General features: G+C 42.6%; 1 protein-coding gene across 1 annotated transcript in view; it reads left to right on the forward strand.

The window, feature by feature from the left end:
* Positions 1–3039: 3039 nt before the first annotated feature.
* The window catches only part of Fryl (FRY like transcription coactivator), a 219448-nt gene continuing 209110 nt past the window's right edge, over positions 3040–13377 (forward strand). The window contains exon 1 of the mRNA XM_090343158.1: positions 3040–3257. The gene's annotated coding sequence lies outside the window, so the exon portion shown is untranslated. The remainder of the gene's footprint in view (positions 3258–13377) is intronic.

Below are 13377 nucleotides of genomic sequence, written 5' to 3' on the forward strand. Positions count from 1 at the left end.
TGCAAAACCCTAGAGTTAACCAGAATGGGGGAATCTGCTTTAGAAATAGACTTGGGTAGAAAGAAAGATGAAGTTCAAACAATGAAGTTCACTAGGGATGGAACTGGCATTTCTTCCAGTCTATAACACAACCTTAAGAATGACCTGTAGGGGGGCCCGGAGTTTGGCCTAGTGGTAGAGTGCTTGCCTAGCATGCACGAAGACCCGGGTTCAATTCCTCGGTACCCCACATACATAGCAAAAAGCCGGAAGTGGTGCTGAGGCTCAAGTGGTAGAGCTCTAGCCTTGAGAAAGCCCAAGGACAGTGCTCAAGCCCTGAGCCCAAGCCCAGGACTGGCAAAAAAAGAATGACCTGTGTGTTGTAAGCTTCAGGTTTGCAGATTTTCTAAATTCTTCTTCACTGTTAAATGCCAGCAGGAGTATTTGTGCTAGGAGTCTGTGTGTGTGGGCTGAATGTGGTAAATGAGCTTATTGTGGGCAAGTGGGAAATACTTAGAAAATAATAAATTATATCTGAATGGTGATCTTTAGCAAAGTTGTTTAAGGGGGTCACTGTTGACCCTACTCTGGAGCCATAAGCCCAATGCACTGGGACAAAATGGACATAAACAAGTTGGATATCAGAAAGCAGGTGTTTCAGAAATAACTTGAAAATGTCACCTTGACCTTTAACAAAAGCTGCAGGTGTGTGTCTACTGGAAACACTGGATGTCTTTATTTCCAAAAGATCATGTTGGGTATTAGGAAATTCTTATATTTTAATGTACACTATTAGAACTCAGAAACAATCTCAAAGCACAAGTATAAGACTTAGAGCTGGTGATATAGATCAGTGGTAGACTTTGTACATTCATACGGCCCTGGGGTTTTTTTTTCCAGCACCAGAAACAAAACAAAACAAACAAACAAAAAAACCACAACCAAACAAAAAAAAAACAAAGCTTTTAAAGTAGTAAATTAGGAGGCTGCATTTTAGAATATGTATATTCACAGACATACATACATATGGTTGAGCCTCCATATTCACAGGTTCTGTGTCCTGGGTTTTAGCCAACCTTGGATGGTAAATATTCAAGGAAGAGAGACTTAGGTTGTTGACATATATGATGTAGTTAGTTCTACCTATCAAGATTGTAGGTAGTCCTACCATGACTGTGTCTACAGTGAACATGTACAGACTTTTTCTTCTTCATTGTTCAGTAAATAATAGAGTATGACAACTATTTGTACAACATTTGTATCTTTGAAGTATTACAAATAATCTAGAGATGATCTGAAGAGAGAGAATCTGTGTAGGTTGTATGCCATTTTCTACTTAACAGACTTCATTGTGGATATGGGGGAAGGGATGACTGTATGTAAAGCAGGTTGACAAAAGTATAGGGCATTTAATATGACATTTTTATATCTGTGAAGGCTATAAAAATGCAAACCAGCTAGTTCCTAGTTTCTTTAGTAGGGACATTTAAATTACCGACAATGTTGCTCTGTACTTATGGGTATCTGCACAAAAATTTTTCTCTTGGACTCAGGGAAAAGTCTTGCCTATCTATTAGTTATTATCTATGTTTATTTCCCTTTCTCAGACACCAAACTCACTTCTTAGTACTACTGAGAGAGCAAGAAAAGGAGAAAAGGAGGGGAGGGGAGGAAAGGAGGGAATGAAGGGGGGAGAGACAGGGAGGGAGAGAGATGAAGAGGGGAGGAAGAGAGGAGGAAGGAAAGAGGGAGGGAAGGAAAAGGGGCTGGAAAGAGAGAGAGAGAGAGAGAGAGACAGAGAGAGGTGCTAATTTTTCAGCACCATAGGACCCCAGTGGGATATCACTGCGAGTGTATGTACTAATACTCTTGACATATCAAGTCTATCCAATGTTCAGTAGCAAAGAGGGAGAGAATGCTTAACCATTCCTACATTGGTAGCCAAGTTACAACTGTACTCAATTTTTATAAAAAGTACTATATCGGTTCTTAGCAGCTCCATGGGGGAAACTTGAGCTACTGCAGCCCATGATGCAAGGCCAACCTTCTGATGACAGACTCTCTACTCCCCTTGGGGAGATGTACCACAGTCCTTCAAATGCTAGCCTTCTGGTGCATAGTTGGGTTCAGCAGGGGTGTGGAAGAAGTGTGTGTCCTGTCTACAGAAAGAGGGACAAGTTCTACACTTTGTGGTTTGTAAGAGGGGCCAATCTGTTTAATCTTTCTTTTTTAAAGCTAATTTAGTTCCGGTGCAAACGGGCAGAACCAAAAGGACGTGACTTAGTCTTAACTTCTAAGGAAAAAAAAAAAACAAAAAAACTTCAATGCTTTTCTAAATGATCGGTTGTGAGGCAAACTAAAAGAAAGCTCCAGGTTTGCAAGGCTTGATCAAAGCTCTTCCAGGTGGCTCAATGCCAGAGAATCCAGGGTGTGAGCAGAGTGGACAGTGAGTGAAAACTTGCTGAGTTAAAACTAGGGTGTTAGGTATTCTAACTCAATGTAAACCACTCCATTCAGTATTAGGTTCCCCAGGACCCTAGAGCCAGCCCTGTATTCCAGGTCCGGGGAAGATTTTGAATTTCCCCTTTTTCTCCTTTTCCCACGCTAATATATATCATGAATCTGTCTTCGACCCCAACCAAAAAACGAAAGGGAAGTGGTTTTAGAGGCAGCCTTCCTAGAGAAGACTTGGCGACTGTCTTTCTCAAACCGGTGAAGGTAAAGCAATAATGGACAAGGGGCGTGCACACCAGTCTCCTCCTTGCCCAATCAGGTGCACAGGAAGATGTCCTTCCACCAATCAAAATAAAGTTCGCTTTCCGGAGGCGGGAGGATGAGCCTTGACTGCCAGTTTTCCAAAGCTACGTTCGAGGAGAGAACCCAGAGTGATTAGAGGTAGGGCCAACCCGGAGAAGGGGGCGGGGAGAGGGCGGGGTAACTTCTGAGTGGCGGGTGGGATGGCCAATGGTGGGTGAAGACTGCTGTTCCTGTGGTAGGGCTTTGCACCAATGAGAGGCGCGACGGGGTGGGCGGGGCAGGGAAGGGGTGGGAAGAGCTCGTAGCACCGCCGGCGCCCGTCGGGTTCTAGGAGAGGGAGAGAGGGCGAGGGAGAAATCCGGTTAAAATCCGAGTCGGAGGGAGGTTTAACCACGGATCGGTTCCGATCGGATTATTCCTTAAAGGGGACGCGCCATTGTCAAGAGAACGGAGCCTGGGGCCCGAGGGCGGGGACCGGCGGCGCTGGAGAAGCCAGGCGGCTGCACTTGGACTGGGGTCGGGTAGGTGTCGCCTGGGGAAAGGCGCTTCTTTTCACTTTCCCTTCCAGCCCGCGGCCCGGCGCTGGGCTGCCCGCCGCCCCGCGGCCCCGGGCGCGGTGGGAGTCGAGGTCGCCGGCCCTCGCTCGGCTGGAGGAGAGAGGCGGGCCGGGTCGGCGGGCCAGTCGCGCCGCCCGGGCGGAGACTCCTAACGGACACCCAGCGTAGCCCCGGGATCAACCGAAAACCCGTGGGAGCCGCGGCGAGCCTTCGAGGAGCGCCGCGCGCCGGGCACCCCTCACACCGCCTTCCCCTCCCGCGCCCGGTCCTCGCCGCGCTCCCGGTTCCGCTGAGTGCGCGCCGCCGCCTCCTCGCGCGCCCCGCTCCCCTCGCGCGCCCGCCTGCCTGCGCGCCGGGCTGGGCTCGCGGGAACCGCCCGGCTGCGGGGAGGCGCTGGCGGAGCGCGGCGGGGAGGTCGGCGGCCACATCCTAGTTCACCGGCCTGGGGACCGAGCGCTGAGGCTGCGAGCAAACTTAAGCGGGGCGGCGGGCGGCCCGGGTGGGGAATCCGCCGAGCGCCGCGGAGGTCGCCTGCCCAGCCGCCCAGCCCGGCCCTGCATTGTCCGCCTTTCCCTTCGCTCCGGTCTCTCCGCCCACTGCCCGCGGCCGTGGGGAGGGGTGCGGACCCGGGCGTTGTGCCCGCGCCGCCCTGGGCCGGCGGCTGCACCCCCGTGCCCGGAGCCTTCCGGAGCCGGGGTCGGCCCTGCCGACGACGCCGGGGCCACCGCCCGCAGGCGGGTCCGGCCTGCAGGGCGCGTTGGCGGCTCCTCGCCCGCACCCGCACCGGCATGCTGGAAGAGCCCGAGCTCCTCCTCGCAACTTTTGCGTGTGTGTGTGTGTGCGTGTGTGCGCGCGCGTGTGTGTGCGGTTGAGTGGAAGTTGTTGGTTCCGGGCGGCAGGTTGTTTGGGCAGAGCCTCGGCTCCTTGGGTCTGGAGGGGGCCGAGGGCACGGACGCAGCGATGCTTGGTTGCCGATGGTCTTTGCTTTCTCGCCACCTCGCACATTGCATTTCTTTCGCGTGGATTTTGCACAAGAACTAGGAGACAAGATTACGTGGGATCCTTAACCTCTCCCAGGCCACGATTTTAAAAGAATAAATAAAAAACTAAATAAAGGGGTCTTGGGGAATGTGTGTTGTTGAGGGGAACGCACTGAATTTGCTTTCCTTTGATTGTGGACTGTAGCTGAGACAGTTGGAAGGATGTGTGGGTTCTGGGGGCGATGGGGGGGGTGTCTTCGTAAAACAACTAAGCAGCTTGCCAGGGTTTATAGGATCCGGGAAAAACACAGACTAGTGATGAAAATAAAGTTTGTTTGTTTTTTTTTAAATAAGGAATGTTTGAGTTAGGGAAATTGTAGGTATCCAAAACAACTTGTATAGCTGGAGGAACAAATGTCTTTTCAGTTTAAACGTTATCACTTGGTGCAGTACTTGTCAATACTTGTTAAAGAAGCCATAGTTAAAAACGGCACATTCCTTGTTAGAGTCCTTCTTTAGCAGGGAATGTTTTCATCAGTAGTCATTTTTGACAGATTCTTTCCTTAGTCTTTGTGGGATGCTTGCCTGTGTAAGTTACGACCTTATAAACAAAGTAGCACTGGGTGTGTTATTCTGTAGGCTTTTCTTGCTACTTGTTATCAAAAAATAGCATTCCATTCTTTTTTTTTTCCCCTTCCACTCATGAGTTATAGTGTTTTGTCGAATTATTTTACAAGTCTGAGTTTTGTTGAATCACAAGTTCCAGCAAATTTTTCTCTTTTTTAAGTAATACTAACTTTTAAAGTGTGTTTATTAACTCCCTGTCCAGTAACTTCTGAGTAATGTGGAACATTGCAAGTTCCAAGGCCCAGAAGTAACACAGAAGCTATACTTGGAAAATTGAAAGCCAGTTTTAGATAATAATGATTGAAAGATAGTTCTATTCTTCCACAGAATAAGTTAGGAAGTGAAGACAGAAAAACACGATCATCTTGATGATAGGTGGCAATGTTGCATTCTATATTTCTCTTTTTTTTTTCTTTTGGATTCTTCTGGGATAAAAATAACAGTTGAATATCTAGGGATACTCTTTTTATTCATTTTATTCCAGAAAGATGTTAAGACAACTTCAAAATTTCCATCTTTTATTACCAGCTTATTTAAACAGTAGAGAAGAGGATTTCTGAATTTTTGAAAGATCATGAAAAGACAATGTTCAGTAATAGTTAATTACCTTTAAAATATTGAGGCCATATTTCCTAAACAAGATATTTTTTTTTTGTGTGTGTTTCCCATTTAAACATTGTGTGTGTGTTATGTGTGTATGTGTACACGTGTACACAGATTTCCAACACGTTGTTTTGATTTGGGCCTTGAGACACTTGGGAGCCGAACATGGACAGTCCAATATTTTTTTTTTTTTAATTTTTTTGCCAGTCCTGGAGCTTGAGCCTGAGCACTGACCTTTCTCAAGATTAGAGTTCTACCACTTGAGCCTCAGCACCACTTCTGGCTTTTTTCTATGTATGTGGTACCAAGGAATGGAACCCTGGTCTTTGTGCATGCTAGGCAAGCACTCTACCACTAGGCCAAACTCCCGCCCTGTCCAGTACTTCTGTGTGGATTCTGTATGTCTCTTTGGACCTTTCTAAAATATCCAATAAATATAGGGTGGTGGGGCCTTAGGACTGCTAGTCAAGCCTTGTACTCCAGAGATACCCCTACCTCATCTCTCCCAATGGGTTTTTTGTTGTTGTTAATAAAAATTTGAATAAAGATTAGTTCGTTGTGGGAAGAATATATACAATCTAGATGCTCTTTGTTGGTGCATAAAATTGTGATTTAATCTTGTACTATTTGCTGCACAGATACCTTTGATGATGATGATGATGATGATGATGATGATGATGATGATGATTTGTTATCATTTATTAGAACCAGGCTTAATCTTTCAGCAACATCTGTTAAGTACCCATTTGTCAGGAGTATTATGGGGAGATAAAGTAGAAATTTGATGACAGTCTTGCTTTCCAACATACAATTCAATGGATATAATCAGAATTCTTATCCTTAGGAAAAAAAGTGAGTAGGTGTCTCAGAGCTGTGATCAGTGCAGAGTTTATAGTGACACAGGATTCATGCCAAAATGGTAAAGAACATTGGGATGAAAGGAGAAAAACTAACAACAACAAACCTAAAGAGGGGACAGGGGAAGGTTTTCATGGCTTCTGTATTTGAAAAACTACTTATCATGTATTGAGAAGTAGACTGGGCATATGTTCCCTCCTTGAGCTATTTTTATCTATAAAATATTTTTCCCTTTGGGGAGATCAGAGAGTGTGCTCTGACTTTAACTATTGTTACCCATCTGTCCTCCACCCTATATAAATGTCACCTCAGCTGCAAGTTCTTCCTCTGGTCTCCCTATCAGAAGTGGTTATCTCTTTTGCTTCTACAAAACATTTCTAGTACACGGCATGGCCTCTCTGTTGGCATAGTGACCATCTATAATTCCCTTCGTTAGATTGTGGGGTTTGGCAAAATTGGGCAAGAGAAGTTGGGAGCATTTTTACTGTTACCTAAAAATGTTTGAGCAGTTTTGTTAGCCCACCAATTTTGTATAAACCGTGAACTGTAGAGAAACTCCAAATCCAAATTGCAAAAAGTTTAGTTTACTTTGGAGGGAAATTTGTATTAGTGAAGTTTCCCGTGCTCATTGTAGAATATTGATAAAAAGGAAAAATGTAATTTAGAAATTAAGAGAATCTCCTAGCACCATTGATTGTATTGTAACAATTGTTAATGTTTGACTTTTTGCCTTCCAGTTTTTGTGCTTTTGTGTTTAGGACAGTTTTATACTATCTCTTCATATTTGAACATTTTTTAAAATCTTTTTTTAAGATTTTCTTAACATTGATTTTTACATCTTATTTAAAATGTCATGTTTAACAAGTATTCAAGAAGAGATTCTCTATATATAATCACTGCACATAAATTAATATTTGAACATTTAAATTAGTAAATTGTGCTTCTTGGGATGGATAAAATAGTGATTTTTATACACTTACTTGTTTTTGACTTGTCCAGGCTCTTTAGCCTAATTTAGTTTAGTTTGGATACAGGGCTGCCTCCAGAATGTTTGAATTAAAAATGTATACTTTAAAATCTTTTAAAAAGTTGATCCAAGCTCTAGTATACTGGAACATATTTACCTGTCTTTACCATGAAGTATTTTTGGAGCAAGTTCAAGAATAATTTTTTTTTAAATTTCTTATCTCTAGAGAAAAAGTTAAAATTTGCTTCGAAATTGCCAGCACACCCCTCTCAGTTTCCCAAGGGAAAAATACAGGTTTGTTCCCTGCCAAATCACTCGGAACTCGGACTCCTAACTGTGGATTGCTCCTTGGAATAGGGAGGCTATGGTTTAGACTGGTGTAGGAGGTGAGATGAGCTAGATGCTTCTCTTTAAGCTAGTCCCTTGGAGAAAAAGGGTTTCCAGAGGCTCCTGGTAGCCAGCCCAGCTGCAGCCTGCCAGGTGGCCTAATCAGCCAAAAAAAAATATTCTCCATTGAAGAGCAAATTGGGGGGTATGGCACTGACTGAGTGTACCCAAGGAGGCCTTGAGGATGAAGTGACTAAGTCTATTATTCCCCTGCTTGTTTACAGCTTTGAATAGCCTCTCCCAAGTAATCCTAGCAAACCACCTGGCCTGCCACAGGACGTGGGTTCAGGTGTGCCACAGAGCTGTTGAACCCGTAAGCCCTAAATTTTTTAAAAAAAGTACAGACAATTCTGTGCCTTGTGGGGCAGAATGTTCCTGAAATCCTGCAGACATTAGGGGTGTCTTCCTGACACTTCATACATGTTATCCAAATAGCATGCAGTTCATGTGTTGCTCATAGAGTAGTAACACATTCCTTCCAGCTCAAATAGTAAATAAAACCTTTTCCAGGATTTATGCTGGTTCTTTTTGTTGTTATGCAAAGTAACTTGAAAAAAACATTTGTATTATAATTCAGTATTAAATATTTCTAGCTTTTATAAAATGGATCCCTCTCACCATCACATTCACAGAGCCCCATTTGAAAGAAATGGAATTGTAAACAAAAGGGACCATGTGATGTTAGTGGTGGGCTTCCCAGGTCATGGCAAGAGTGACCCATGGTGGGGCCTGTGGTGTTTGCTAAGAATGCTGCAAATTTCATGTTGTAGTACTATTTTTTTGGTCGGTTGTGGGGTTTGAACTCTGGGCTTGGCTTCAGCTCAAAGGCTACTGCCCTACCCCTTGAGCCACAGCACCATTTCTGGTTTTCTAGTGGTTAATTGGAGATAAGCGTCTCATGGTCTTTACAGTGTCAGGGCTGGCTTTGATCCTCAGATCTCAGCCTCCTGTGTAGCTAGGGTTGCTCATGTCTGAGTTTTGTGAACAGTTAAACAGCCTTAAGTAACAGCTTTCCTGAAATAAAATTCACACATCATACTATTTACCTATTTAAGATAAATAATTCAGTGGTTATTTTTTTTTTACTGTATTCCAGAACTTCACATAAATAATCCCAATTCTGTCTTTCAGCCTTTAGCTGAAGCAACCACATGTTGTCTCAGTACCTTTGTCTATTCTAGACATTTCACATAAATGAAAACTAACACTTTGATCAATGTGTATTCCTCTCATGAATCTTAGGAGCTTTCATGATATGCAGTTCAACTGTAGAAAGATTTTCTTCCCACTGCCTTGCTCCTTCCTCCTGCCTTTCTCCCAATCTTCTTCCTCCTTCCTCCTTCCCGCCTCCTTCCCCTCTTTCTTTTGCCGGTCCTGGGACTTGAACTCAAGGCCTGGGCATTGTTCTTGAGCTTTCTTAAAGCTAGTTCTGTACCACTTGAGCCACAGCACTATTTCCGGCTTTTTCTGTGTATGTAGTACCAATGACTTGAACCCAAGGTTTCGTGAATGCTAGGCAAACACTCGATCACTAGGCCGTACTTCCAGCCCTGCCCTTCTCTTTTAATTAATTTTTGTGCTAGTACTTGGGGCTTAAAATCTGTGCCTCAAACTCCCTTCAGACTTTTTTCTCGCCAAGGCTGGTGTGCTACCACTTGAGCCTTGCCTCTAGGTCACAGAAAGATTCTTCTAAGAAAAATTTATCTAAATCTTATTCTACATTAGCCTGCAAAGTAATGGGAAAAAAACTTTTTGCCCTTGGAAAATTACTCTTATTTTGATAATTCTTTGTACTTATTTAATCATTAGGAAACTGAAAGTCAACAATTATTTCACATTCTACTGACTGCACTTAAAGGGCAGCACTTTAAAAGAAGCTAGAAGTAGCCGGGCGTGGGGGTTCATACTACTCAGGGGACTGAGATCTGAGGATCGTGGTGCAAAGCCCGGGCACTAAAGTCTGAGCAACACTTATCTCCCTCAGAAAACCAGAAGTGGTGCTGTGGTTCAAGGGGTAGGGTGGTAGGCTTGAGCTGAAGAGCTCAGGGACAACACCCAGATCCAGTGTTCAGGCCCCACGCCTGACCAAAAAAAAAAGGCTAAAAGTACTTAGTAAGTTTTAATCCCTTTAATTGTTGAAGTCCTTGTATTTGATTAAAAAGTGCTTCAAAATGTAACCTTTCTATGAGGCCAACTCAGAAGATATATTTAATCCCTGACTTCCCTGATAATGAACCAAATTTACCGGAAATTGAAGGCAGCTAAATTGACCTCAGTCCTAGCATCCAGTGATAGACTTCAGGCAAGACTTGAACATAGTAAGATGATAGATAACACCACAGGAAAACAGCACTTCAGCCATCTTGCACTGTAATTACAGAGCTTGGCCTGTGGTTAAATAGTGGGGATTGGAGTCTTGAAGATGGCTTGCTTCCTGTATGGTTGTGACACCAAGGATTTAGCATCTTTTCTCTCTCATTCTTTTGCCCTCTAATTTCTCACATTTTTGTAATCCTTTAACTCCATTTAGTTGTCAGTCAAGTTTTGGTTTATCAGCTGATCCCATCTGCAGGTTCTATAGGTTACAATTCTCTGTAGGCTACAATTCTCTGATTGGCTGCTTTTCTACTTAGGTTGATCAAAATGAACTTGTGCTGCTCATGCACATGATAGGACCATGCCTTCTAGGCCTTTAGTGCATGCTTTTTGATATTGCCTGATAATGACCAAAAATACTTCTGTTAGCCCTTTTCTAGCATATTAAAATAAAAGCTAAACTAATTGGCTCCTTATTAATATAAGTCCTTGCATGTTCTGTCTTTTAAAGTGGTACAGGATGCACATTATGTTTGTCTCTTTTGTAATTTTCTATACTGATTGTAGATTAATTTTTTCTGGTCTTTTTTTTTTTCTTTTACAATTTTGAGTGACCATTTTTGATCAAGCCTGACAATTCATTGCTGGTGTTTTATTGCTCTCCACAGGGTCTGCCACCTGATTTTTTTTTTTCTTTTTTACCCACTGCATCTCATTGTTGGAAAACAGCAGTTTAAGATTCATCTGTACTTCATAGCATTCAAACTTCTGAAGAGGTTAAGATGTGGGGTTTTGTTTTGATGTCTAAGGTCAATGAAAAAGGAATATTTTGTTACTTACTGCAGTAGCCATTTTTTTTGTTTTTTAGATTGTAAAATATTCATCCGTATTTCTTGTTGCCTGAATGGATTTAATGCCATATTTCAGATCATCAAGATTCCTTGTTTTGCTTTTTATTTCATGGTACCCTTCTTATGTGCATTAATTTAGGAGTTTTCCATTTAAAACTTTAGATAGATTATGCAGTCTGTATTTCCAGGGGGGGAAAATAATAGTTCAGTTGGGTTCCATTTGTGTGTTTAGAATGTTAATGAGTTTAACAGTTTATTTACAGAAGAAATCCCAACCATTAGTATGGTGTACAAACCACCATATTTTATTTGTCAAGGAAATGATGCCTTTCTAAATTGTATCTGGTTTTGGGGGTTGGTTTGTTATTACTTTACTGTTAGCAGTTATATTTTTCTTTGTCTTCATTACACCTGCCTGCAGAAGGCTCTCCTTTCTAATTTCATGTTCGGAGTACAGAATGCTGTGACTTGGTGGAGAGAGGTGACAGACAATTTGGGGTGAGGAACCACAGACTTGTTATACACAGAGCTCTGGTGCTAGGACCTTGTTGTGTTGCCTTTGTTTCTTTCCAGGTTTTGAACTGTTAACAAGTCGGTGGAGCTTCCGGATTGATTTCAGGGGTGGTGAACAGGTGGTATAATTATCTTGTGGATGTTTAACTTTCTCTGAGTTCTTGACCTGTGTAATTACTGTCCTATTAAGTCTAACTTAAGTGCACAGAGAATAACTTTTATTTCTTCCTCCTTGTGTGTATGTTGGGAATTGAATCCAGACTTCATGCATGCTAAGTAACCAAATGCTCTGCCACTGAGTCATACTCTAGTCCTCCTTCTTTCTCCTCCTCCTCTTCCCCCCTCCTCCCTTTTCCCTCTTCCTCCCCTCTCCTCCCCACCCCCTTCTTTTTTCTAGTACTAGAGAGTTTGAACTCAGGGCCTTACACTTGCTTGCTCTGCTGGAGCTCTGGTCTACAAACCAACTTCCAGAAGTCTTTGGACTTCTCTGCCCAAGCTAGCTTAGAACTAAGATCCTCTAGCTCTCACTCAGATTCCTGAGTACTTGGATTACAGGCACAAACCATGCATTCTCTTCTTCCTTTTTCAATGACTTGATATTCTACTTCTTGCAAGAGCCATCATAAACCCTCTGCACACATGCCAGGATACTTGAACACATTGGAATATGTCAAATTCAAGGAGCAGAAATTAAAGGCCTTAAAGACTACAAGGATGAATTTAAAATAATGAAATGTGTCTGTTATTTAAAATTTTTAAAATTCACTTAAAAATATTTGGTAGCATTGGGGTTTCAGTTCAGTGCTTTATGCTTGCTAGGCAGGTGCTTTACCTCAGAGGTACTTATATATAAAACTGTTTATGCTAATTTTTTCTTGCTGGTTGTGGGGCTTAAACCCAAGGCCTGGGCATTGTCCCTGAATTCATGCTCAAGGCTAGTATTCTACTGCATAGAGCCTCAGTGCCATTTCCGGTTTTCTGGTAGTTAATTGGACATTAGACTCTCATGGACTTTCCTGCCCATGCTGGCTTTGAACTGTGATCCTCAGATCTCTGCCTATTGGTAGCTAGAATTACATCAGCACCCAGTTTATGCTAATGTTTTATTTGAGAGAAATTACCTTTGTAGCCACTCATTTCTGTTTGTGTTGATACAACTTAGAGTATAGTTTTACATTAATATTCTTAGCAATACATTAATATTCTTAGCAATACCAAATTTTTAGTTTACTTTAAATATTGGGTAGAGTTTCAACCAGCTATTTCTTTATTGTTTTACTTTTTTCTGTTGAACACCTTGTAGGATCTCATTTTTCATTTGGTAAAGAAATTATTTACTTAAATTTTTTTGTATTTTAAGGCATATACTGAAGAGGAAAACATTTGAGAATGGAACAAACGGACATATCCTTTATCTCACACAACCATTTTCTCCTTTGTGTCAATAACTGGTTCAGTGTGCTGTTATCAACTGTGTTTCTCATGTTGTATGTTAGGGTTTTGTTTTTTGGGCCAGTTCTAAAACTTGAACTCAGTCTCCCAGTCTTGGATTTCTTACCAAGTATGAATAAAGGTGACTCTTCATTAAGGACCATGGAGCTAGAGTCATCAAAACTTAGTTCTCTGATGGTTCCTCTTCTTATGAACTTAGGCTTTTATTCCTAGATATATCACATGTTGGTACAAGGCTAAAAAGTAGACACGCAGACATTCTTGCAGAGACTTTTCTTTGGTGGTGGGATTGAACCCATACACTCGATCATGGGCAAATTCACCACCACTGAGGATTCATTCAGATATGGCTGACAGGGCTTATACATAACATCTAACCTAGTTTATTACATCAGAGTGTGTTAGGCAGTTTGGGCTACTGAAACAAAGTACCACGGTTTGTAAACAGCAATGTGTGTCCTGTACTTTTAGAGGCTTAGAAGTCTGAGAACAGAGTGCCTTCATGATCAAGTTGTGGTGAGGGCCCCTTC

The sequence above is a fragment of the Megascapheus bottae genome, chromosome 13 (assembly GCF_031878675.1).
Source record: "Megascapheus bottae isolate mThoBot1 chromosome 13, mThoBot2.hap1, whole genome shotgun sequence".
Taxonomy (NCBI): domain Eukaryota; kingdom Metazoa; phylum Chordata; class Mammalia; order Rodentia; family Geomyidae; genus Megascapheus; species Megascapheus bottae.